Genomic DNA, 25,950 nt, shown 5'->3' with positions numbered 1-25,950 from the left:
ATTCCAAGAACAAACACCGCTATACAAGAACAACTTTGTCTTATGGGTTGTCTAAAACTGCCAGAGCTCTCACATGTGGAAGGTCACTAAAAACTACCAATCTACATGTGAAAATGAAACTACAATATATTCTGTATGCTCAAGTTACCCACCGTCATCTAGAAATTAATTTGGTGAACTAATTTAAGCAAGTATTTTTCTAGCTCTGAATAGTTTGCAGTGAAACCATTACGTGTTCTTCTTAACTAAGCCCATCATAAGCAAACACGTGCTGAGAAATCGCCTTTCCCTTCCTCCTTCAAAACCACATGCCCTGTGTGTTACTGAAATCTTGGACCATTCATCCTCAACTAAACAACCCTGAAACCAGCTATTAAACACACACACCCACTGCAGTCCAAAAGCACAAAAAGTAATTTCCTTCAATTGTGGTATAGCGATAAGACAGTTAGAAAACACTCAAATACGGTTTCATTTAATGATAGCAATGGGCTTCGCATATCCTCCAGCAATAACCCCAAAAGATCCACCTTCGCAGCCCTTCTTGAATAATTTCTCACCCCACAGCTGTTCCCAAAGCCAATTCAATTCTTCCCATGAGCTCTTTTCCCTTCAGTGATACCTACTCACTCCATACTTAAAATCTATGTCAACTCGTATTTCTGTCAATTCCAGCCTGACCTGTTCACGAAACATAAGAAACCGCCTCTTATCAGATCTGTCCACAAGCCACCCAAACCATTACAAGATTTTCTCCCAGTAAAGGCTGGGATCAAAGCCAACCCCGCTGCCAGAACGAACTCACGACACAAAGGAAGTCAATACAAGATGGGACTTCTCGAGCTATGAAGTATGTCTCATCACCACGAGTGATAAGTGAAAATAGAAGTCCTTTCTCCTCTGGGAGCCACTTATTTTCATAAGTGAAGTCAGATTTTAAAAGATCAATTGTTCTAGGACACAGGCAGATCTACACTTCAATACGGGTACGATGATTGAGATCAGCTGAGGACAAGACACAGTGGTCTGAGCCTCAGAGGACACAGCCACAGGAGCCAACCGGACCTAGAGGCCCCCAGAAAGGCACAGATCTGGCTGTAGTTTAACATCTCGCCTACCGTTATGGGCCTAAAGAGCCTCCCCTACTCCTCAGACCCCCATCCTCCCCAGCTCCAACCTCTTCCCGAGCTGTCCCCAAGCTTCAGGAGCAGCAGTGACAGCGGGACACGGGCAATGCAGCTGGAGCCACCGGTACCGGCCTCCTCTTCCCAGGCCCGGTCGGAGTCCTGGTGTGTTAACTACAGCTCACATCTCCACTGTATCTTAATAATTACCTGCATGTAGCTTATTTCATTTATTTGCATGCCTATCAAAGGAGTTTGGATGTTCTAAAATAACTAAAATAATTTTTCACACAAATTTTATAGGAATCACACAGTGAATTAGTTGTAAGTCAATGTAACGGACCGCAAAATAAAAATGACCCCATAAATAGCAAAGTCCTTCAGTCTTTATGCTACCCCCATTCTAGTCGTCATACCAATTCACTAAATACTAGAATAATCTCTGCAACTCGAATTAAACAGAACGCAACTATTATTTCATTTACACATATAGGAAAACCAGCATCCACATCCACAGAACATCAAAGCAGATATTGCAGCCGCAGTCAGAGGGTCACTGAGTTTTCTGGTCTGCATTTGGACAACATTCAAAATGTTGCAATATTTCCACCTCAAGAATATACCTTGTAAATATGCCTTTAAAAAAAAAAAAAAAAGTTCAAGGTACAATGATTCAGAGATCAAAAAAATTTTGTCAGTCTCCTCCAGTTTAAGCTGCCCACAATGGAATATTATTGTAAAATCTCTAACAATAAAAAACCACGATCATACCTCCACTAGGGTCAGACTGGAGAAACAGGTGGGTGCTCCACAAGAATCTGGTTTTGGTATTGGGCTTGGATAAAGCTGAATCAGTGGGGAATGTGCTGGGAGAGCTGGCTGTTACACTGGAAGTGGATGAAGAATGTTTTTTTATTGAGAAAGGCTGACACTAGAGAGAAGCGACAGGTGTTGAGCAAGCATTACTGCTGCTGTAATCGATAATTATGTGGTCAGGCAGCGAGGAGGAGTTTGAATGGAAAACCGTGCAGCATTATTCTGCGGGTTTGCGTTTTGTTGTCATTGTTTTGTCTTGGAGCATTTTACTGAGATGCATTTACTGTTTCAAAAAATAAAAATAAAAACATACTGCATCATAAGCAACAACTGTCTTTCAAGAACAAATTCTGCAGGTGTATAAGCAAGTGGAGACAGATAAACCTTTTATTATCTGGGCTACCCCTCCAACCAACCCAGCAGCACAGGGAGCTTGGCACTTCCAACATTTATTCAGCAGATACAACTCTCACTAGTGCCAATCCAATATATTCTCACCACTCCTACATTCACTTAAAGAAAAGGAAAAGCGTAATTAATTGCCAGATGCAAGGATTTCAGCAGTCATGTTTATTCTGTCATGCCCTTAAAACAAGCCTAAGTAGATAAAAGCCTAATACATTGAATAAATATTATGCAACTGCCTTCTTGTGAAAATACATTCAGAAAACTCTCCCACTGTTTGATTTCCACTGTTCATTTCATTTGTCTTGCTTCTTCCCATCACTCCACTACTTTCCTTCTCAGCTCTGGGATTTATTAACTCGAGTAAAAGTGATTTCAGTATTTCTACTAAAGCAATACTCAGCATATGTCTAGCATCTATATTTATACAACTCTAGAACTGGTAATAAACATGATTTTTGTATTGGCACAATACGTTTTTTTTAATGAGACATCATTCCTCATCTCAGTTTACCAAGAATTACATTGGCCACAACTAAGCCCTCATCCCAGATTACTGCATCGCGTAACGAGAGCCTGGGAGGCTGAATGGAAACTTCTTGTTATTTATGAAGGAACTTTTTAACAACCGAGGGCTGGCATTATTCCCCCTCCATCTGTGGCCAGCAGGGCTACTCAAAGGGGAGGGAGACGCCTGGGAAGGCGTTAGGTGGAGAGGCTCAGGCTTTGGAGCTCGTTTCCCTGCAGAATCCAACCACAGAGGCACTCCCAGCGCCAAGCCAAAGCCATTTGTCCAAGAGCGAGTATGCGGTTCCTGGGTGACGTCAGGCCCGGGCAACCAGCCAACTTCCTATGGAAGTGATTTCAATTTAATTGCATTTATCATATGATTAATTATGTAAGGAGCCAGCAGCCTGCATAGGTGTCCTTATATTTTCGAATCTAAACGAATAAAATACATTTTGAAAGTACAAATAAAGAGTTAAATTGAGGTGAACAGAAATCATATTCAAATTTCAAGCTTTCTTCTAAATCACTTATTCCAAAAAGGAACAGATGTTAGCCAAGACAAATTCCATCCTTGCTCAACAAGGACTCAGCAGCCTGTGATGCAAAGGAGAACATTTTCTCACCTGCAACTTTACATTAGTCCATACCTGTAATTATACACTAAACATAAAGCCTTGCCCTTCTACGCATGCTTCATAATAGGTTCTCACTGCCCAAGGCCTTCCGTGAGCATTCACAAGTTCTTTTTTTTTTCCTTCTTTTTCCCTTCAAGACCTTTCTTTCAAAACATTTCTCTTTGGTGACGTGCAAAAAAACTCCACCCAACCAAAAAGCCAAACCTACTTGAAAACAGTAATGTGGCAGGTTAGTGAAAGCAGCATTCCTCTCCCCGGACAGTACAAAACCAGCATCTCCGTGCACACTCCCATCTCCCTGCCCAGTCACCCGTTGCCTCATTTTTTTATTGAGGAGGTAACTGTACACAATCAAGCAGAACTGACCCCGTTTGGTATCACAACGCAGGGATTACTGTAGCACAGGCAGCAGGCAGCACACGTCAGGTGGCAGCCAGCGCTCTGCAATGCTCCTGTCACTAAATGGCTGGCTGCTACCGAACAGAAATAGGAAGCTGGTGATGCTCCTGCCCCGCTCCAACAGGGCACGGAGCTCAAAGCATTCACACGTCAGTGCTCGGAGCGTGGAGACCGCATGCTCTGGGGTATGCCTGCTGAGAAACAGAAGCGTGGAGTTAACCCAACGCTCCCCTTCCTCTGCATCCTGCCGGCCTGCTCTCCCCTCCCAGCCTGCAGAAAGGAATTGTGTGCTCCCCGCTCCTCAGCTCCGACTTCAGCTTCTGGCAGGGTGTTCCCAGGTCTCTGCTGTCCTTGCTGACCACCATCCCTCTCTGCCAAGCGGCCGCTCGGGGCTCAGTGATGAACAACAGGGCAGTGACAATGGCACAGGCCCTGCCCTGCCTGCAGGCCCACAGCAACACAATCGGGCAGCCTGCTGAGATCCTGCAACATTTCCACGGAAATCTCCACTTCGTTTCTGTAATTTGACTTCAGGCGGTTCCCTAAAACTGTATACTGAGCAGACAAAACTCAGCAAATCCTTTCCTCCATGGTATTGCACAGGACATACTTGCAGTACCACAAATCACTGATCACTGTGAAGTACATCATGCGACAAAGTGCTCGAAAGCATTCTGAAAATTTGGAGAAAATAAATTCAAAAGCATCCATCCAGATAAGGAAAATACCAAATTGTGAGTTCTTTATTATACCAAGCCATGTTTAAGAATCTCAATCCATTCAACATATGAAAAATGTTTTGTCATCATTTATGGCATGAATGTTTGTGAATATTAACACAGTTTATTCTGCCATCTTTACATTTGCTTGTGTACCCATCAGTGCTGTTTTAGCATTTATAGCTTTTAAATAATATTGCCTACAACCCCTCTACAGTGAGTGATTCACCAGCCTGAACAGTCAAGTCCATCATATTAGAAACGCTAAAGTTAAGGTTCCCTGCATCAGCTTATGGTTTAGAGAACAGCCCTCCCAACACCAAAAACCAACAACAAAAGTCCCTGACTAAAAGGTCACATCTTTTCCAAACTTCCACCATGCATTCTTAAACAGGAAATAAAGCTTTTCAAGAAACCTTTTCATTGGGTTAAAAAAAAAAAAAAAAAAAATCTAGTGTTTTCCTCGCCCTTGTTATCACACCAGCTGACCTGTTCCAGCTAATTTGGCAGGAAGGGGAACTTACTGTATCTGCTTGGTACAACATCATGAAGTATTCCAGCCTACTTATAAAAAAAAGATCCAATTTCCCAAGCACAGTTGTTTTTACAAAGCTTTTCCCCATTGCAACCACATTTCCATGGGGATCATAACCCCAAATAATCAAACAAACGACTGAATTTCCGCAGGCTCCACGACCCCACGCGCAGCTCCCTTCACCCCACGTGGAAGCACAGCCTCCCCAGGGAGGGAAAGACAGCTTTGTGCCCAGAGACCCTGCTGTTCCCATTTAAAACACCAGGAAACAAAGCACATTTCCAAGTTTTGTCAATGATTGCTAGGATTAAGTCCAAATTAAAGTCCCAGACAAAAAATAAAAATAAAAAGAGTAGAAACTGAGGTCTACACAACTTCAGACTGTTTTTTTTTTTTACCAATGTAAAATGAAAGTTATGACAAGCCTCACTTTGGTAAAATTTAATATAAATTAATACCTTTAGTTGAGCCTATCTTCAGTCATTGCAATTGTTCTGGTGTTACCAGCACTTGTGTACAGAGGGGCTGATACACACATTTATAGTAAATCAGTATAAGTAATCTCTATATGGAGGAGCCACCTATTTTAATAAATATCCATAAATAGCCCCTTAAAGGATTCTGCATTATATACATATCCAAATATTGGGCTTTTAAAATTATTCTTGGCTAAGTAAGATGTTAAGAAAAACAGGCCATGCATATAGACTAGCAATCCTTAAATGCCTCACAGCACTGAACAGCAACACAAAGGATGCTTCCTGCATAAATTCAGAACAGCAAGCACTTAATAAGTTGTACACCTTGTTTTATAATTCATTAACTCCATTTTGCTTTTGATTTCACATATTTTGGGACTAAAGTTAAGCAGGAAAAGAAAAAAAAAGACATGCAATTTTTAGCAAATTATAATCACACAGATCTACTCTTCTTAGGACTAGGCCCAAGGTTGTGTGCACAGACCTAACCCTGCCTTCTGCACGTATGCATTATGCAATGTGATGTGATAAATATGTAATTATGAAATCACACAGTGTATTGCAAACAGAATACAATGCTCTTCATTGACCCAGGAGAAGGCAGACTGCACCATGTGCTGCCTGTGCTCCCTCCCCGCCCCCCACCCCCCCACATTTCATTTTCATAATGGTCCAGCACTTATTTTGCAGACTTTTTATACCATCTCCTCTCTAAGGTATGTAAATAATTTAGTCAACAGTAATGCATTATGCAATTTATTTTCAGCCAACAGCACAGCCCTCGTTAGGTGCAATTCATGGGAAGAAGCAGTTAATTATAGTAATTCATCTGCAGACCTAGGTGAGCAATTTCACCGTTATTCTGCTATCCTACTTAATATGCGTATGTTGTATAAGAGCAGTTAAATGGCAACTTTCAAAAATGACATCCCAAGCCCTGATTCTGTAAGGAGCTCTGAACCCAGGCTTCAACACAGAGCTGCAGTAAACACTGCTTCTGGAAGGAGAGGGAGCCCATTTACACCTCACTTACAGCTTGCGAGATGAGGGTTTAAGGTAGTCTACTGAATAGACCTCTACAAGATCCTGGAAATAATTCTTTGCTATTGTATCGCACTATTTGTGGAATGGTATGTGATCATATAATTAGAAATCATATAGTACATTCACACAAAGAACACTTCAGGGTTTGTTGGGTAGGATAGGGAGAAGGCTCTTCTTAAAAGGAAATTACATTATCTGGCAATTCAGAGCTGATCTCAACAACTCAGCAATGCTACCAGAGAGAGATTTTCCCTCTCATACTTCAGAGGAATGCATTTTCAGGTCTAATTTCTGCCTGAGGAAGAGTCATTTCCAAACAAAACCAGCTGAGGTTTTCAGTCATTAAGATGTCAGAAGTCTAAACAAAGTATTTTAGGAAAATAATCCAAAATGTGTCAATATAAAAAATCAGAATAATAATACAAATCATTCCTTAACCACAGCTGAAGGATTACAGCGGTGGGGAGCAGAGACAGCATTTGGTTCAGAACCAACACCGAAAGAAGCACTTTGGAAAGGTGCAGAAAAACTGTCATCAATGTAGTACTCGGTGCTCACAGGGGAGGAATGGCGAAGGGAGGCCTCAGCCACCAGCAAGTGCATGGCAGTTTTGCTGGCACAACGACCTGCTCAAGCACACACTGGCTACCTAACCCGTGTCCTCAGGCAGATTCCAGCCTTGTTCTCGGCCTGGAGGCTGTCCCGACTGTCCTCTCCATGTCCTCCCTGAGGGGCAGCTTGAGGAGCACCAGCACCCTCCCAGGCACGGAGCAGCAGTCCTTCATCTTGTGGCTCCTCCGCACCGCTCCTTGCCTCAGCCCTGCGATAGTTGGTCACAAACCAACTGGTAGATGCTCCAGCTTATTTAACGTTGGAGAGTGGGCATGTACTGAATGGCAGCCCTCTACCAAACCCCAGCTGTCCTTAAATAGTGCAAAAATCATATAAGTCCCACACACTTTGAAGAACATGGCCGACTCAGCGAGGTGTGTGCATGCAGCCCTGGCCTTCAGGCATAAACCAGCCTGGAAAGCTGCAGTGCAGCCCCTTCCCCCTGAATAAGGCCATAAAATCATAATCAGCTTAGGTGCCAGATGCCCTACTGACAGAAGGCAGAGAAGTCCCCCTCTACTATGGCTTTAAACCAGAAGAGGAGAGATTTAGATGAGATGTTCAGAGGAAGTTCTTCCCTCAGAGGGCGGTGAGGCCCTGCCCCAGGCTGCCCAGGGAAGCTGTGGATGCCCCATCCCAAAGCCAGGCTGAATGGTGCTTTGAGCAACCTGGGCTGGTGGAAGGTGTCCCTGCCCATGGCACGGGGCTAGAACTGGGTGGGCTTTAAGGTTTAAGCAGCCCGCGAATCTATGAAATTTCCTGTGAGCATCCTGCACCGCGGGTCTCCTCCAAGCCCCACACGCAGGCACCCGCTTGGATTTTAACCTCGTGTGCTTTGGTGCAGCTGCAGGACCAAAGCGTTAGAGATCTGCAGCTTGTTTATGGCCAACTACATGTGCTAGGATGTGTTTTGCCAAAACTCATAGCTAAAATAAAAACCACTGTTCAAACAGCACAAAACTTCATAAAGCAAATAAACAACATACTGCAAATATTTGTCTTCCAAGCAGAGGCTACTTTCCTTAAATTTCAACATTTAAAGTGGCAACAAAGTATTTCAGACACTGAAACAAATGACTGGTCAAAAAAAAAAAAAAAAAGCTACCCATTGTTGTCATCATTTTAAAGTTTAGTCTTCTGTTCTCCTTAAACATGCACTGCACTCAAATTATAACTTAACAAATGTACATGTCCCTAGACAGTTGAAACAAACAAAAAAGAAGCATTACATGTAAATCTTTCTGCTCAAACCAAGCCTAGAAAACTGCCAGCCCCAAAAATGAGTTTCACAGCGCCTTAATGCATCTGAAAACAGCTTACTGGCTAAACATGACAAGCAAATTCCAAAGTAAAGGGAAACCCTTTCCCTCAACACATACATTAATATTTTTCTTTCCTGAAGGTTGGATCACTTCCAGAGAACCTGATTCGACTTCAATACCGTGATAATATATTTCTTACAAAGAGCACGTCGATTGCCTCAGAATATGAGAAAATGTTTCAACAAGGAAAGCAATTCACTCAGCTTTTTTAAAAATATCCAAGGATCACACTTAAAAGCTTTTTTCTTTTTCTCTCTTTTTTTTTTTTTTTTAAACAATTAGGGCTTGACTACAGCAACAGTTATATCTGCTGAAAATGTATTACGCTAAACAGGAATGAGACACTTTCATTCTGGAGCCATTCCAAAAATAATGTAAGCGCACTGTAAATTCCCTCTTATAACTTCAAGCCATGCTACCCAGCGAGTGTAAATGTCTTCTTGCAAAGTTTAAGGGATTTATTACAGTGTGATCTTTTTAAATTAACCGAAAGATACTTCTCAGCGTAGACTATGGTGAAAATAAGAAATAACCCACAGGATTAAAGTGTAAATTACACTAGCAGAAAACAAGCCTACACAACTTTGAGTGCTCTTCACAAACTGAAGATTTCCCCAAATCAGAAAAACAACAGACGTAAAATTTCATTTTCCAGCAGATGAAAAACTTCCAAACTATGGAAACAAAATATTGTAAAAAAAAGCGTGTACCACCGTCTATACCACCAGAAACCTGCAATGTGCCTTTCAGAGCAGCCCTGCCTGGCCAGGGAAAGCCAAGTCCCATGCCACCATGGCACCTCTTGCTAAGCACGCCTCACGACATGACCTGCAGCACGCAGCTCGGACGAGCGAGGAGGGTATCACTGGTTCTTAGTACAGGGCGTGAAAAAGATTTTCATACAAGCTCATAAATTTGCTTAACTGTATACATTTGTAAGTAAATCACTCTGATAAGTTATTAAGGAAGGCCGGGCCAAGTGGGACTGTGCCCACATGACAAAGATCACGTCACCATTTCCCATTTTATATATGGGCGATGCAAGCAGCAGGATGTTAGGGGCAATATGGCCACTACATACGGAGAGGCTGGTGTCAGGCGGGCTTTGCTATTAGCTGGCCTGCTTCAGTCCACAACCATTTCATCAGCTCTGCTCTCAGACACAAGAAGTTCACAGCCCACCGGTCCTACGATGAGCAGTAGCTGACCACCACCTTCATGGCAATGCGGGTGTTTGTGGCATCATGCTGGCAACCAGCTAAGGAAAAACATTTAGATTTTAATACCCCCTAAAATACCCAATGTTTTTAATGCAAATGCTTTCAGAGCTGCTGTTTGCAGGACCAATAAACCACTGTATCAGCATGACAGAGCCAATAAGCCATGGCACAGGACAGAAACTTCCTTTCCAGACAGAAAAGTGTAGGAGAGCTCCATGCAAGCAGAGCCAGCCGTGGTCCCACCTCCTCCGCTGTGACAAGGAGCTGCCTGCAGGGCTGTGCTCCAAAATTGATCCCCAACACGGCTCCCTGGGGAAATTCAGCCTTCCCACTGCCACCCCAAAAAGAGCTGCAAAAAGCAGGTGCAGGCTTCTATTAAAACTCCGTATACAATTCCATTTCCACATTACTAAGGACACAAACATGCCTGATGTCAACCTGACTCCCCACCACGTATGGGCACTATCAGCAGGTACCTCCAACATGGACCGTGTGTCACCCAACAAGCAATCCTCAAAGGCTAGGAAAGCAGCACAAAAGTAACAAACACAAAAAGAGCACTTGCCTGAAATAAGAGTAATCAGAGGGGAAAAATAAAACAAAAGCCACTTTATACTGCTATGCAGCCTTTTACCAGAAGATCTCAGAGAACCAGTCTCAAAAAAACTCCTGTGAAGTGTTAAATCACTGATGCGTGGGTAAATTTGTTAATCCATTAGCTAAGGTCACACAGCAGCAGAACTAGCAGATAATCCTGACACCAGATTTCTGTCCTATCCACCGTGTGGACAGAAAATCTTCAGAGATGTAAACGAAAACAATTTAAACACAGCTGTCTATTATATACAAGTATATTAGGTCAACACAGAAAAGATAAATTTGGGGCATGTAGGGTGTCTCTGGAGATTCACCACCGATCTGTAACAGCCTACGAAGATGTATATCCAGAAAGTCATTCCACAGCACCCTCTCTTCTGGCAGTGCCAGCAAAGGGACCGTATAAACAAAATCAGTGGTGCTCAAAAAGACGTCTGAAAGCTTTACACAGTAACGCACAGAATATATTCCAGTATTGTAGAGCACCTGCTTTAGGACGCCAAAAGCTTGCCATTCATCCTGTATTGAAATTTAAGTAGTATTTTACAGATTGCCTGCAAGCCACCACAACTGGGGAACTCTTCTTGTATCGGAGGGCAGGCAGGCAGGCAGACACACAGCTGACATTCTCAACACACAGTCACGACAGTGGTGAAAATTTCTAGCAGCGTCAGCAGTGTTTTATGCTTAAGCATCCCGGTAACACCTGTTATGGAGCTTTCTCTATTCAAGACCATTTTACTGAATGCTCTTGTACCGGTACAAAATACACTGCAAGCACCTGTTTCTGAATAGGGAATAAAACTGTCTCAAGCAAGACTATGAGCTAACAGGAAGAAAAAAAAAAAAAAAAATATATATATATATATATATAATATATATATATTCTAAGAATTAAGAATACTAAACCAGACAATGAGCTACACTGGCATTACTAATGTAAGCTAAGAAAAAAATAAATTGCTGTAGGCAGGGAAGACTAACCTTCCTGTTTGTCCCTAGGCAAAACTGAAAATGATTTCAGTGGGATTCCCCCAGGTACAGCTGGATGACCACAGGCTCCACATGCCAAGAATACTCCTGCAGCAAGTCTATTGCCTACACCCTAGTTCCACGGCATACATCCTGACCGTAGGAATTCATAAACATCAAGAGTAATTCAGAGGTGATCCACAACCTGTGACTTCAGCAGAGATGAGGGTCACTGTTATCAAGTGTCAACAGCGTTGTAGTACAGGACTTGTATTTGAAAGACTTCCAAGAGAAAATCTGTTACCGACGTTCTCAACAGCACATCTTGCATTCTTGCTGGCCCGAGCACATCTATGCCAGAGGCGCAGTAAAAGCTTGTTATCCATGGGTTTTGCCGGGCAACAAAGTGCGAGAGTTTATGATGCATTAATCTCTTCATTTATTTTCTTACGTTCTGCAGAGCAAGTTACCAAACAGAAAGATGGGCCTGGATATTAAGCAACAGAGCATTTGATGTATTATGGTGTTCCTAGACTAATTTAAAATGGGAACTCTTTAAAAACAATCTTCCAGCTCCGAAGTCACAATTCTGCAAACTCATCCGTGCACCACAGGACAAAGGAGGCTGTCCACACGTATCAGCTTGCAGTATCAAAGCTATATTTGTTCACCTCGAACAATGGGGCATGTGACTTGTCAACACTACCCACAATAAACACAATAAGATAAGGCTGTGACTGATTTCATCACGACTTTGTTTTTGTTTATTTTAAGTCACAATGCCAGTAACATTTATGGCATAAAATCCCTTATTTTGCAGAGCACAAAGCTCACCTCACAGCACGCTGAGCTTTCCATTCAAACTTCTGCAGCTTTTTGTGCTCTCACTGGCCACCCATGCCAGCTGCCCCCAATGTCTCCCTTTGGCTTCACCAAGCCCTGGACCGACACTTGGCACGTGAAGCCAAGATTATTTTTATCAAATGAAGACACTGCCAAAACCCGCCAGCCCCATCTCCCTTTTTGTGGCCGTGTCCCATCAACCCCATGTCCCCACCAGGTCCCCTGCAGCAGCACAACATGCCAGCTGTAGTGCCACAGGCCACACGGGATCAGCTCCCAGACACATGCTCAACTGAGGTTAGGAGAGGGGGGAGGAAAGAGGAAACCAGGAGAAAAAAAAAGGTGATGGGGAAAAGGCATGGACCTGGTGCAAACCACTGACGAAAGTGCAGATAAGGAGAATGTGGAAGAATAATCCAAAACAACAAAAAACAGAGAGAAAGTAACGAACAAAACCAAAACAAAAATGGGAGATTAGAAAAACAAATGAAGACTTAGGAAGGGATTACAGTGAAGTGATGCAAACTGCCATGCCCGAGACAAACCCCCACGTGCATTCGGTGAAGCATGCTTCAGCAAACACCGGGACGCAGAACCAGAGAGGAGAGAACAAGAGCACGCTGCCCGCGGGAAGGGGTTAATTTTAGCAAGAAAGAGCAGCACAATCTAGCACCACTTGTGCTTTATTACACAGGGGGGCTGGGAGGGTTATTTTAATAAGACAGAACAGCAGTAGGCCCAACAGCACTCCCCTGTTCTTCTGGACAAACAAATAAAAGCAGACAGCCATGGGCAGGGGGACGTCCATCACAGTTCCAAACTTTCACCATTTACAGTAACGTTCCACAAATTACGTCTGATTAATTGGATCACTGAAAAGGTGGTTTCGGAAACGCTGCTTTTCTTTCTCTTCACCTTGACCAGGCTCCATCGCACAGGAGGGCAGGTGCAGCGGGGAAGGCAGGCAGCACGCTGACAGATACACGTCCCAGCCCCGTCTGACACAGCCTCACACCACGAACACAGCTCTCGGGAGCTCCTTCACAGGGTCCAACGTACACAGGCGTTGATGCTGGCAATCCCGGTAATCCAGCAGAGCAGAAAGCCTCACAGCCTGCCCGATGGAAGCACTCCTGGCTGCAGTCTGACGTCTCCCATACCCACAGGGCCTCTCGTACAAAGTCACCAATGAGTTGGAACAGCAGACGCGTTTGTCCTGGCTACCTGAATTTCTTTTACCCTTCACCCAATTTTTTAAATTCTCGTTAGCATTTGTGTCCATCCAAACAGGCTCGTTACCCAGTTTCACCCCCCTGTACACCCAGCATACCAGCTGCTGTTAGCTCCAGCCAGGACGGATGGCCTGGGACAACACGAGGAGCTGCCAGGAACATCCAGCCCTGCAGGAAGCAGAGGACTCACTTTTAGGATCTAAGCCATGCCCATCTATAAGCAGAGGGCTCACTTTTAAGATCTAAGCCATGCCCATCTCTTTTACCAGAAAGCAATGTACCTGAGAGGGCTGCAGTGCCCAGGGACACTAAGAAATGGCCAAGGAGGGTTTTATGGTTGAACAGAACAGGCTCTAACAATGTAATTTCTAATGCATTGTGTGTGTACTGTACGTATGGTAGGACAGGCACTTAGAGAGGCCCTTGATGAACTAGAAATAAATAAACCATATCAAAATAACCTTGCATGTGCAGACAGCAGAGGAACCAACTAGCACGGCCCCTGCCAACAGTCAGATAAACACGTTGATATTCCTAATGTAATCAAAGGCCATTCAGGATCCGCTGTGGAAGACAGTAACAGACATACAAAGCATTTTCCTTACAACTCAACCACTTGAGACAAGTATTTACTATAATGGTGAAAACTGTACAAGAAAAGTTGGTTTACATTAATCAGCTACATTTAGACATCCGTTTCGCTATCAGATTAAGCTCACCAGAACTGCTTAGTAGAGTGTTTCACTCTATGCTTAAGGTTTTTTTTATAGCAATTTAACATACCGAAGTTTTGTATTTTCATCTTATACAGTGCTAGAAATTTACAGTTTAAGCAGGGTAAAAGCAATCTAGCTGTATGTTTGAAATAAAGTGACAAGTCAGGTACTATGTCTGCATCAGCAAAACATTTCAATTTTACAGCGAGAACAAACCCCGCTTCTCTAAACCACAGGTCTGCTGCTTCAGCTACAGGAAACAGTTAATCTGTTGCTGTATAATATACAATTTATTTGATGTCAACATTAATAGATGGTTTGACAACATTGTTCTTCATTTTCCTCCATACACATCTGCGCTAACTTTGCTTTTAAAGTACATTAGAAAGTATTAAATCTGATCAAACGCAACTCCAAAGTAAATATGTTACAGATTCACAAATAATCATCATGGCAAAAATCCATATTTTTTACAGAGCACTTCCTAATTAAAATTTATCGCTAAGAGCCTGTATTTTAGGAATGCATGTTTGTGTTAATATCCAAGCAAAAATTTCTGCACTGGAGAAGAATGTTGACATCCGTACAAAAATTAGCTGTGATTCATTGTTTAACAGTTGTCTTCCCTTCACAGAACACCGCAGACTGAAGGACATATTGCCAAACTGAAAGCACCAATACTTCCTTTAACCTAATATAGGACAAATAAATACACTTCAACAGCTTCTAAATCTTGCACGCCCTACTTTTTTGACCCAGATCTCTTGTTATTTCCCCCATAGGTCTATGCAATATCAAAACTATTTTTTCCCACAAATTTAGACGTAACCTAAAAGAGGGAAAGTTCTCATCGTTGCTGTGAGCTCAGCAGACTAGGATGGGGGATCTGCAAACAGACTCAGCTTGGTTAAAATCAACTGGTATTTTAATGTAAAATGTTCAACCACACTTAACACCACTATCAATGATAAATTATATATATATATATACACACACACACACATACGTTTTACCATTTTTTACAAGGGAAAAAAAAGTATTTTCAAAAGTCATGCTGACTCTTGAAAAATAATCAGCAAGTCCAAAAAAAAAAAAAAAAAAAAAAAAACCACCACAGAAGACCTGCAAAACTCACTCTTCTCCTTGGCCAGCCTGGACAACTTCTAGGAAATCCAACTGCCTCTCCTTTGACTGGCATGTTCAGGGAACCACCAGGGGACCGAAATCCACCTCATGTGTGCTTGCTGTTAGAAGAATTCCCAGCTCTGAGTTTGCCAGTGACAGGTCAACCCGTGGGCCTCAACTTAACACTTAACAGCAAAGGGATGCAACTTTGGGGACAGGTTATATTTAGGGCTCTAAACCTTGACAATTTCTGTGGTTTTGGCACCCAGCATAGCATTTAGCACCACGTTTTCATGGACAGTGAGTATCTGACCCTTAACCCCTACCCTTGGAGAAATGCTCCACAGGCACGCTGCTCACAAACCTCTCCGGTACGCTCGCAGCCAAGGCTTTTGCCAGCAGCCACGCTACCACACACAGGAGAAGGAAGTTTCCAGAGGCACTTTTACAGTCCCAATCCATACAATCCACAAACAGCGTGACACCAGCGGGGTCCAACAGCATCTTCACACGAAGCCAGGGAAGCGATTAAATCCTCCTGCGAACCCCCCAACAGGTTAAAAGGAGCACCAGCAAAGCCACAAAGACAGCTGCTTGCCTGCCTTGCTCCGCTCCACCAGCGTGGCCAACGCCACCAGTGAGGCAGCTCCAGGCAGCCCTGAGCTGAATCTTAGATTGCAAAAGAAAGGAGGAAAAAAAAAAAAAAAGGTGTTTTTTCTCTGATTGATTCTGATTTTTTACTGCTGGACGTTACTAATAAACCATATTGGTCCTTTGCAGCATGGAGACTTCAGAATTACGACAATAAACACAAGCCAGAGTACACAACACAGCCTTGCTAATGCTACTCCCAGAAAGAAACAGAAACTACACCCTAGCGGGATTTGGCGAAAGCCAGCGAGCCACACGTGAGCCTTGGTTTTCAGAGATGCCGAGCACATGCAGTGACCACCAGCCCCAGAAACATAGGCGGGGACCCAGCGCCTTAGCCCAGATCCGTGTTTTACCCCACAGAGACGTGCTCTCAAGACAAGAGGCAGCACAGCACCGAACCACCATGGGCACAGGGAGCTGCTCCCCACGAGCCCGACACGAAGGCCTGGATGTGCTGGTGTGCCTAACAGTGCCCTGGCACCGCCACGTGGCACCAACTCCAACACGGCCATCAGGGGCCCTGAGGGGACACTGTGGAAGGCACGGCGTCTACTGGCAGAGGCGGCTGCATACAGCTCCCCGTCACTTCTGAAGTAAGCTCTTGCAGTAGGTTTTTCAGAAAGCAGCACCAATTCACCAAGCACTTTACTACTATTACTAAGGTAAGAGAATATTTCCCAAGCCGTCCCCATGAGCAAAAAGGGCTAAGCTACTTATGCGCCCACCAGCCACCCAGGCCAGTTCTCACGACCACTCGTTTCCTAACAAGGAAGAATTTTTTAAGGTTCCATAATGATTTAAAAAGAGAGGCTAAAGGATGTCACCGAAACTGACACGGTGCTGGTATTCAAAATCAATGTTTTAGAGGAGATGTGGAAATACGGTTCTATGGATTTTTCACAGACAAAAGAAAACTCGACGTCAAGCTCAAACCCGGCCATCAGACTCCATGGTGTTTTGTGTGATTTCAGCCTTGTTTTCACTATGAGAAGGACAAAAAGGGTCTTCTCATCTTGAGTGAGGTAACAGAAGGCAGAACCCTAACGAAAAGGCAGCTCACAGTTTTCACACAAACTGGCACAGTGATTTCTAGACCAGGTTTCCGCACTTTTTTACTCAACCCATCGACTCCCGACGTGATGAATACACTGCCCTGTCTTCACGACTTTTTACCTCCAGTTAGCTAACGCGATTTTGCAAAATTGAAAATAAATAAAATGGAGTCAACGTACTCCCGTACAATTCCATCAGAAAAGATCATTCTTATTCCATACTTCATTGTCATACTTTATCTCAAAGGAAGCTGGTTATGAGGTGAATAAAGCCGTCTCCATCTACTCTGCCTGGGATCACCGAATGAACTCGGTTCTAGTAAAGTCACTCTTCTCATAATGCTACTTTGCAGAAACTCAGAGCACAGTGCTTGGAAAGCTGCAGGTGCTGGGGGCAGGGATAACCAACCCCATAGCAGGACGTAGGAACTGTTTCTTCAGCAGCTGCTGATTTGAAGGTCCCACGTTAACACTGCAGCAAAACTCACATACACCGAGAAGAGCTGCCGGTCACATTTCCTAATGGAAAACTTCAGACACTTCTTCACCTAACACAAACAGCTACATTTATATTAAAAAAATGAACATGCAGTAACTATATTCTCGCAGTAGGCACTTTTTGTAGGAGCCACACATGGATGCAGTGTGCACACACATTTTCACTTCTCTCCCAACCCACAGCTACTTGCGATGACGTTTACGGGTCCTGGCCTTAAATACAGACATTGTTGTACGCTCTGCCCTGTGTGCGCACGTGTAACCACACGCTAAGGGCGATCACTACACATGACATTAATCACAATTCTCAAGATAAACATGAGTTTCTTTAGAATTTAGTGGTACTTCAGGAGGATGGATTCCAGCCTTGCAGCATCGCACGCTGACACCACACCATCCTGCTCGGCCCGGTCCTCATCCTCCTCCCAGCATGGAGACCACACCACGACCTCCCGGTCGTGCTCCAGCAGGGGAAGGGCCAGTGCCACATCCACACACGTCTCTTTGCCCCTCACAGCCTCATCACAACTCACAGAACCACGGTCCCGAGCAGCCGTGGGCCCAGAAGGGATAGGAAATTCTGGCAAAGCAAACACAATCCATGGTCATCTCGTGTGGCTCTAGACGAAGAGGATTACCGAGGAAGGGTGTCACGTTGGCCGCTGTCTCGGCCTTCCCCATAACATTTGACAGCACTTGGATACCGAGAAAACGTGTCAGTGTCGTGGAAGATCCACATCCCATCGCCTGCCACTAACGTGGAACACACTTACTTCTGTGTGCAGCTCCACAGGCATCTGTAGAGCTCATTGAACCGAACCAGACCACTGCTGCTGCTGCTGAAGTTGTGTGTGTTGCGTTACAGGACTTCCTTGCTCCTGCACAATTACATCCTTGTAGTTTGTGGGTCTTTATTGCCACTACAAAATTTATAACAGCAAACACATTCTGACTCAAACGTGAAGTCCATCTTAAATTAGATTCCATAAGCAAAATCAGGTTAAGTAAAATAACTCAGTTTGCTTTACATTATTTGGATCTGCTCTTCCTAACTAAAAAATATTACCTGAAAACAACATTATAAGCAATTTTGACCATTTCCCCTAATCCATCCAGAGTCTCTTTATGCTTAGGGCTGTAGCATCAAACTCTTTCATGATAGGAAAATAACTATGAAGTGCTGTTGCTGGGTACTTAGCACTTACACGATGCCTTACAACTTCAAAGCATTGCACAAACATCAATAATTACCATATATAGAGTCAAACCGAAAGAAGTATTCATATAAAAGAAACACGGAAAAAATCATAACTGCCTGTTTGAAGAGGGGAAAAAGCTTAAGCAACAGAGTCCAACTGTAATTATTGCATTCTTTATGCTACGCACATACATTATGACTATGCATATTTAAATGAACAAAAATCATAAACTTTTGCACAGCCTTAAAAAAAAAAAAAAGCCAAACCTCAACTCCTTTCATACATTTAAGTTACATTTCCTTCTCCTTTCCCTTTCCTCGTGCAGTGAAAACTAAACATCTTCCAGGTGTTCTCAATAATAGCTCGGGAGGCACGCCACCAAGTTCCCAAGCACAGCAACGCGTGGGCCCTTGGTTTCATGGAGCCAAATCCACGTTCCCCCAAGAAAACTGTGAGCATGGTCTCAGGTGACCTCAGGAAAACAACACCACACCGTGCTATTCCATCGGACCTTAACCAGGCCAAAGGAAAATTAAAAGGCTATGAGAAAACAGCAAAAGTTTGGTGCCATCACATACACGCCACCACCTGCCTCCTAAGTCCAACCACCTCATCAGAGCAGCTCTTTCTTTTTCCTCTGGCTAAGAGGAAAGCGGCCTTCATGCTCCTCTCCATGAACACTCATCCACTCACTGAAGTTCAAGGACCTGCACGAGAGTTTGCAGGATCAGGCCTCGCTTTCTAAAAACACCGCCAACACAAACACCTCCAGGGAAGGCCCCAAACCCAACAAGACCTCACGAGGCCAACCGAGCCTCCACTCTGCCCAGCTTCACGTGGGGCAAGGCCCCGGAGCTCCTGGTGCTCAGGTGCACCCCAGCACCCTGCGTGCACCCAGCTGAGCCCACGGGGAGCGACCCCGACCCCAAAAGCCCCCGCTGCCATACTCAGCCCCCTAGTACAGCAGGATGGGGAGGGTGCCAGACCAGCCCAGGAGCTCTTGCTCTGCACCCCGGTCCTCCTGCTCACACCTCCCATGCTTTGATAATAAAGAAGGCACACGTTTCGTGGTCTCTCCCATAAATCAGCAAGGAACCTGATTTACACAGACAGCAAAGCGGGGAAAGCCGAGCACGCTGGAGAGCAGTAAAAACTTCACTCGCAAACTTCACTTTCCTACGCAGCGCCCTACAAACCAAACTTTCCTAAAAACTCACGTGTGCTCTGCAGCAACAAGGCTCCAGCAGGGCTCCGCCGTGCAGCGCACCCAAAGTTTCCTGCTTGGGGGGAGGGGGGGTGGGGGGTGCTTTTATCCCCTGGGGCCGCCTTACAAGGCGATTCTGCGACCCGGGATTAAATTCACCTGGCCGAGATTAACCCCCACACCCCTTGCTGATGGTGGGGGACCCAGGCCTGGCCCGTGATAGCCCCGGGGTTGGGGCCAGGCCCTGCAGAGCCCCCACGGAGCCCCACAGCCTCCGGGCCGAGCCACCCCACACCAACCCCTCCCTGCCCCCGGCCCCGGTACCTCGCACGGCTCCGCTGTCTTGATTTTTTTTTTCCCCCTCGTTTTATTTTTTTTTTTAAATAAAAAAACACCACCTCCCTTTCCCCTCCCCCCCTCCGCGCATATTTACTTCTGGCGGGTGGGGGAGGGGAGGGCTCCTCTTTACACAAATCGGGCTAAAAATAGGTTATAAAGCAGCCCGCCTCGCCATGGCTCCTTTATTTAATTCGCTGCCGATGCCTCGGTTTATTTTATTTGTTGTTTTCTTTTTTTTTTTACCCTTTGAAATCCCTTAAAACGGAGCCGGTTGGGGGGGGGGGAGGGGAAGGCAGCGGCTCGGAGCGGGGAGGTGGGGGGGCGGGGGGGAAGGGAGCTATTCGCAAAAAAATAAAAAAAAATAAAACACACACACAACAACCCCCACACCCATCCCCACCCCCCCCAGCAGCGGCACCCCCCTTCTCCCCAAAACCACCCCGAAACCCCAAAATAACAGCGGGGGGGCCGAGCTCCACGAGGTTTTACCCATCCCCCCCCCCCCCCCCCCTCCATAAGCCGCCTCCGCCCGGCGCCCCCCGGCCCGGCCCGGCCCGGCTCGGCCCGGCGGAGCGCCCCGGTCCTTACCTTGCGGGTGGCGGCTGCCTGGCTGCTTCCCCCGGGCACGGAGGCGAGAGAAATTCCCCCTTGTTTGTCTCCGCTCCCGTGGTGCTTGGTGTTTTTTTTTTTTTTTTTTTTTTTTTGGTGGTGGTTGGTTGTTTTTTTCTTTTTTTTTTTTATACAGCCATACGGACCTACATGCACATGTCTCTGTGTGTGTGTGTGTGTGTATACGCACGGGTAATGTATAAGTCTTTTTTTTTTTTTTTTTTTTTGGCTTTTTTTTTTTTTTTTAGCTGAGGTGTCCACCAGGAGGAGGAAAAAAAAAAAAATAACACACACACGCACGCACAGGAGGAAAAGGGAAAAAAAAAAAAAAAAAAGCAGCAGGCACCAAATAGTGCTGTGATATTCAATTATATCCCGAGCCAGAGAGCGGGGGGAGGGGGAGGGTGGGGAAAGAGGGGGGATTAGAGATGAAGTCCCGAGGAAGGAGGGGAGAAGGAAGAGAGGAGGAAAAAAAAAAAAAAAAAAAAAAAAAAAAAAAGTAATATCTGTGTGTGTGTGTGATTTAGATTGAGGAGGAATTGAGGCAGAATGTAAAAGCTGTTACTAAGGGAAGGAGCCAAACGGCTCGGAGCAGCCAACGGCTCGCAGACACACTGCGCGCCGGCAGAGGGTGGCCAGCCGCACCGAAATGGCAGCGGGGGGAGAGCGGCGGCCGCCGGGGAGGGAAGGGAGGAAGGGGAGGAAGGGAAGGAAGGGAAGGGGAGGACGGCGGGGAAGGGAGGCAGGGACACGGGAGGCCGGGCGAGGAGGAGCGGGGCCGGCCTGAGGCGACCGCACGAACCCCGGCCCGGCTGCGCCGCTGCGCTGCGGGGGTCGGCGGCCCCCTCCTCCTCCTCCTCCTCCTCCTCCTTTTCCTCCTCCTCCTCTTCCTCCCAGTCCTCCTCTTCCTCCTCCTCCTCCTCCCGCAGCCTCCCCGGGCCGGCAGCGTGAGGGGAGGCTTCGCTTTCGGTGTGGCCTTCCCTGCTGGCCTGGCTCTGGGCTGTGTTCATGGCGCAGCTCGATGCCTACAGCCCGGTTACTGCACCTACCCCGGTCATTTTATGTAATAAATAAAGCCCTCCACAATAATAACGCGCCCTACCCGCCCGCTGTTCGATTTTAGAACATAAAAGCCATTTGTCATTTCTATCGCAGGTTTGTTTATTTTCTTAAAGCGGGCTTTGTTGAGCTGAACCACATCCATGGCGGGGCGGTCCTTGCCATCTTAAAAATGTCCTCGCAGTAGCCCTTGGGCGTGGGTCCAGGCGGCTGTGCTGCCACTGGCACTCACAGCGACCACAAACCCTGCTCGGATCTGACTGCAGCACTGGGTGCTGCTCCTGGTGGTGCCGAGCACCCCACAAACATAGGGCCAGGTCTGACACTGCCCCAACAGGACCCCCACATCACATCTCCACGCTGCTTGCCTTCACGGTGCCTGGAAAACCAGAGTGTAGAGATGGGCCACAAACGTAGCACTTTATTATTTTTTTAAATAGAGCTCTAAATTGCCGGAGAATCACGCCAGTCCTATCTAGAGTTAAGGGTGTATTTCACTTCCAGCCTACCAAGCGGAACACAACGTGGGCAGATTTCACCTACCTGAGCTTCGTCGCGCAAGCAGATGGGACCCTTCTACTCCGCCAAACCCTGAGGAGAGCAGATGGGTGGGTCTCCGGGTGTAGGATCCCCTCACGGTGCTCATTTTTTTTCAGGGTCAGGCCCGTACGCTTTTCATTCTTTTACGAAGAATAAGATTGAAATATTTGCAGAAAGCTGATTTTTTTTTTCTTACATTGCAAAATTGTTTAATTTTGAGAAGGCCCTGAGCCTGTTTGCCTGAAATTGACTGAATTATACAAGGAAATTGACGTCTCTCTGGAAAGTATTTGTGACTGCAAACACCTCAAAGCTCGATGTTTTCTGATGGCCCAAGTGGGCAACTTTCTCTTCTCAATGATAGTAAAGTAAAAGATGGGTTGTAAATAAGCAATTATTTTTGAAGACCATATCCAGTTCAATTTAAAAATTTCAGAGAATGTTGTTGTCATTGGTAGACAAACCTGACGAGTTTGCTGAAGGTTGAGAAACTTAAAATGGGGGGGGAAGAAATGGCAAGGGACTAATTAACAGCTTCCTACGGGGTAATCTCAGATCTGCCCATGCTTCTAAAGGAGTTTAACCTCCTGATACTCACAATGACTTACTTCCTTGTTAAAAGAAGATAAGAAGTAACAGTGGGAGGAGGAAGGGGGAATGGGAGTATGCACGTAGCCTAAGGCAAAAGGGAAGATGATAAGGGACCTCGTGTCAGGGAGTGTGGGACACCCGGCCCTGAAGAAGGATATGGGAGGGGCTGCAAAAAGTCCACGAAATAGCAATGGGAGGTGTGATGCTCAGGAGGCTTGTGAGAGAAACGGAGGAGGGAAAACCCCTCAAGTGTGCGTTGTTTGGCCCACAGAAATTACAAACACTGTCTTCCCATCCATCTGCCGAGCAGCAACAACATGCTGAGCTGAAGTCAGCTGGCTGAAGGTTTCCGTGGTCTACTGTTCACCAAATGTTCAGTCACGACTCCAGCGTGCCAGGCTTTCGCTTTTACTGTTACTGTGTGCTGGACTGCGTGATTACCTGAGTATTATGACCCAAATCTTATGCCCTGTACACTCTACAAATAATATATACAAATAATATCTACAAATAATAATTTTACCCTTTCAATTTTGTTCCTTTTTTTCTCCTCACTTGAGTAAGGCTCAGTGAACACCTCACAAGGCCACACAAAAGCATTACTTCCCATGACTAGCTTACGATTTCACATTTCCATTGCCCAAACATACAGCTGGGCACACACTTTCTGGGGTGATTTCCAGAGCCTGGCAGGAGGGACGTTCTCACTTTCAAAGGTTTCCAAGAATAGGTGACGTAGGGCAGCTGAACAGGTTATGGAGCACGACGGGTTGTTCAGCAAATGATCTGAGCATAAGGGTTGGCTGCAAATTAAGCCAGGAGAGACAGTTTTAAACAGCAATTACTGATGTGTTTCTGTTCCCAAAGTCCAAAAGGCAGGACCAAGCCCAAACTCCTGGATGTAGAATTGAATTGGATCTGTAGTCTTGGTTCATTCACGTGCTTGAATAAAAACGGGCCTTTGAAGTGCTTCAGTAACGCGGCTGCTCACTTTCCGTGGTCCTGGCACTCCAACTTTAGGGAAGTCTTCTCACAGCCACATTTGTAAGGTATATCCTTAAAATAGTTTAAATTACTTGTAACAGTGAGTGCTCGGCCTACTAAGCACATATAAGCAAATATTTGCAATAACTGGACCAGTGTTTGCACAGCACCAAGCACACTGCCTGGACTCCATAAATAATAATACTTGGCACTCACAGAGTGGTTTCCATTTTCAAAGCACTTTAGTCGTAACCCTTGACACCTATATGGCCTTTTACATCTTTACAAGAATTAATTAATCCTCACAATGTCCTGTGAGATAGGTATGCATTGCAGTAATAACAATAACAATAATTAATAATTCATGTGTTCTATTCAAAAAATCACTTCAGGGATTAAAATGCATCTGTAATACTTGTTTTTTTATTAACATTTTCCCGCAAATAATAAAAGGCATGGTATTGTGTTAAATCTGTATAATATATAACTATAAATCTTCTGCAGATTGGGATGAAACTAAAGGCTCAATGAGATAGCAGTGTGTCAATAGGAACTAGACTACTGACTTCAGAAAAGCAGGCTCGAGCCCAGTCCACCACGCAACCTAGGTGCCAGAATGAAACTTCCCATGTGTGGCAGTGCATAAATAAATAAGAGCAGACCAGGAACGTTCTTTGTTCATTTTTAGCTCCTGTTTATGCAAAGACTCCCCCAGTTACAGTACGTGTGCTATGACCCTGTGCTTTATGAACACAGCACCAGTGAAACGCAGGCACTTACTGGGTGAGAAATGACAGTGACTCAGCTCCTCATTGTGCAACAGGGAGAGCAGGGACAAGTCTGGCCAATACCAGGGCAAACCCTATCCCTCGTAAAAATTACCATATTGCCTTTGATATGCAGGCAAGCCCCAGTCAAACCTGATATTTAAACAAGTGGGACTGAAATCCTGTTGACTTAAATAGAAGAACTGAGCTGGTCCCACCGTGGGCTGGCAGGGTGGAGGAGGGACGGTGTGTGTGGAGAGAAAATGGAAGCTCACCACTCGGAAGGCACTGATTTTATTCTTTCTGCAGCTCCTTCCAGTGATCACAGAAGAGGGCAGGCTGGGAGCATCTTATGCCACTAAGTTGGTGTACAAATTGACTAGTAGTTGATCAGTTGATATAGTGTAAAAAAATGCAATGCTGGTGATTAGTGCACTGAAGCATTACTTATTTCCCTCGGTTTCTTTAAATGCATCGGACGCAAATATGTTGTAGATCTCTGTAAGACAGAAGATTTGATCACAGAAAGGTCTCACTGATGCTTACCTGCATCAATCCCAGGCACTTCTGCTGCCTGGAGTAAGTGGCAAGAGCAGAAGAAGGGCCTGACCAGGGGAATGTTCTCTCATTCACACAGCAGAGGAACTGCGAGGTCCATGAAGCAGCTTTTTCCAGAAATTTCACATGAGCTACACTGCTTAGAGCCTGTTCAGTGCTGCTGTGAAACCGTGGTGCTACGAGGTGTGGAAGAGGCAACTTCTCTGTTCTACAGAGCTGTGGTGGGCACAAACCACTGGTCCTGGCATGGATCCAGTATTGCATGCAAGCTATTTCCCTTTTCTGCCTTGAAAAGCTATCAGCAGCTGCTCAGAGGGATGGGTGCCGTGACAGCAGGCGGGCTGTGGTAAAACAAGTGCTCTGTGAGCAGCCCCGTAACACAAGGTCACACCGCCTTGACGTTCCTGCAGGTCGTGAGCTGAGATTGGGACACAGCAAAGCATTTATTTGGGGGCTTTTATTGCTCTCAAAGGATTTTTTTTTTTTTTTCAGTTTTACAGTTAAATGTATAAATAACCACATTCCTTAAAATGGCAAAAATTTTACATCTCAAAATTGCTCCAGAAGGCCCTGTTAACTACATGGTCACGG

General features: G+C 45.2%; 1 protein-coding gene across 4 annotated transcripts in view; it reads right to left on the bottom strand.

Moving 5' to 3' along the window:
* TBL1XR1 (TBL1X/Y related 1) overlaps positions 1 to 21,019 on the bottom strand; it is a 105,628-nt gene extending 84,609 nt beyond the window's left edge. For 2 of the 4 annotated variants that reach the window (XM_082767477.1, XM_082767476.1), the window contains exon 1: positions 20,840 to 21,019. The gene's annotated coding sequence lies outside the window, so the exon portion shown is untranslated. Of the gene's footprint in view, positions 1 to 19,925; positions 20,183 to 20,839 lie in introns of those variants that run through there. The other 2 variants (XM_082767479.1, XM_082767478.1) reach the window with 1 other exon arrangement.
* Positions 21,020 to 25,950: the final 4,931 nt, after the last annotated feature.

Source organism: Aythya marila (genome assembly GCF_965140915.1).
Source record: "Aythya marila genome assembly, chromosome: 9".
Classification (NCBI taxonomy): domain Eukaryota; kingdom Metazoa; phylum Chordata; class Aves; order Anseriformes; family Anatidae; genus Aythya; species Aythya marila.
The sequence above is the reverse complement of the archived record's forward strand: the minus strand, read 5'-3'. Positions and strand labels throughout refer to the sequence as shown.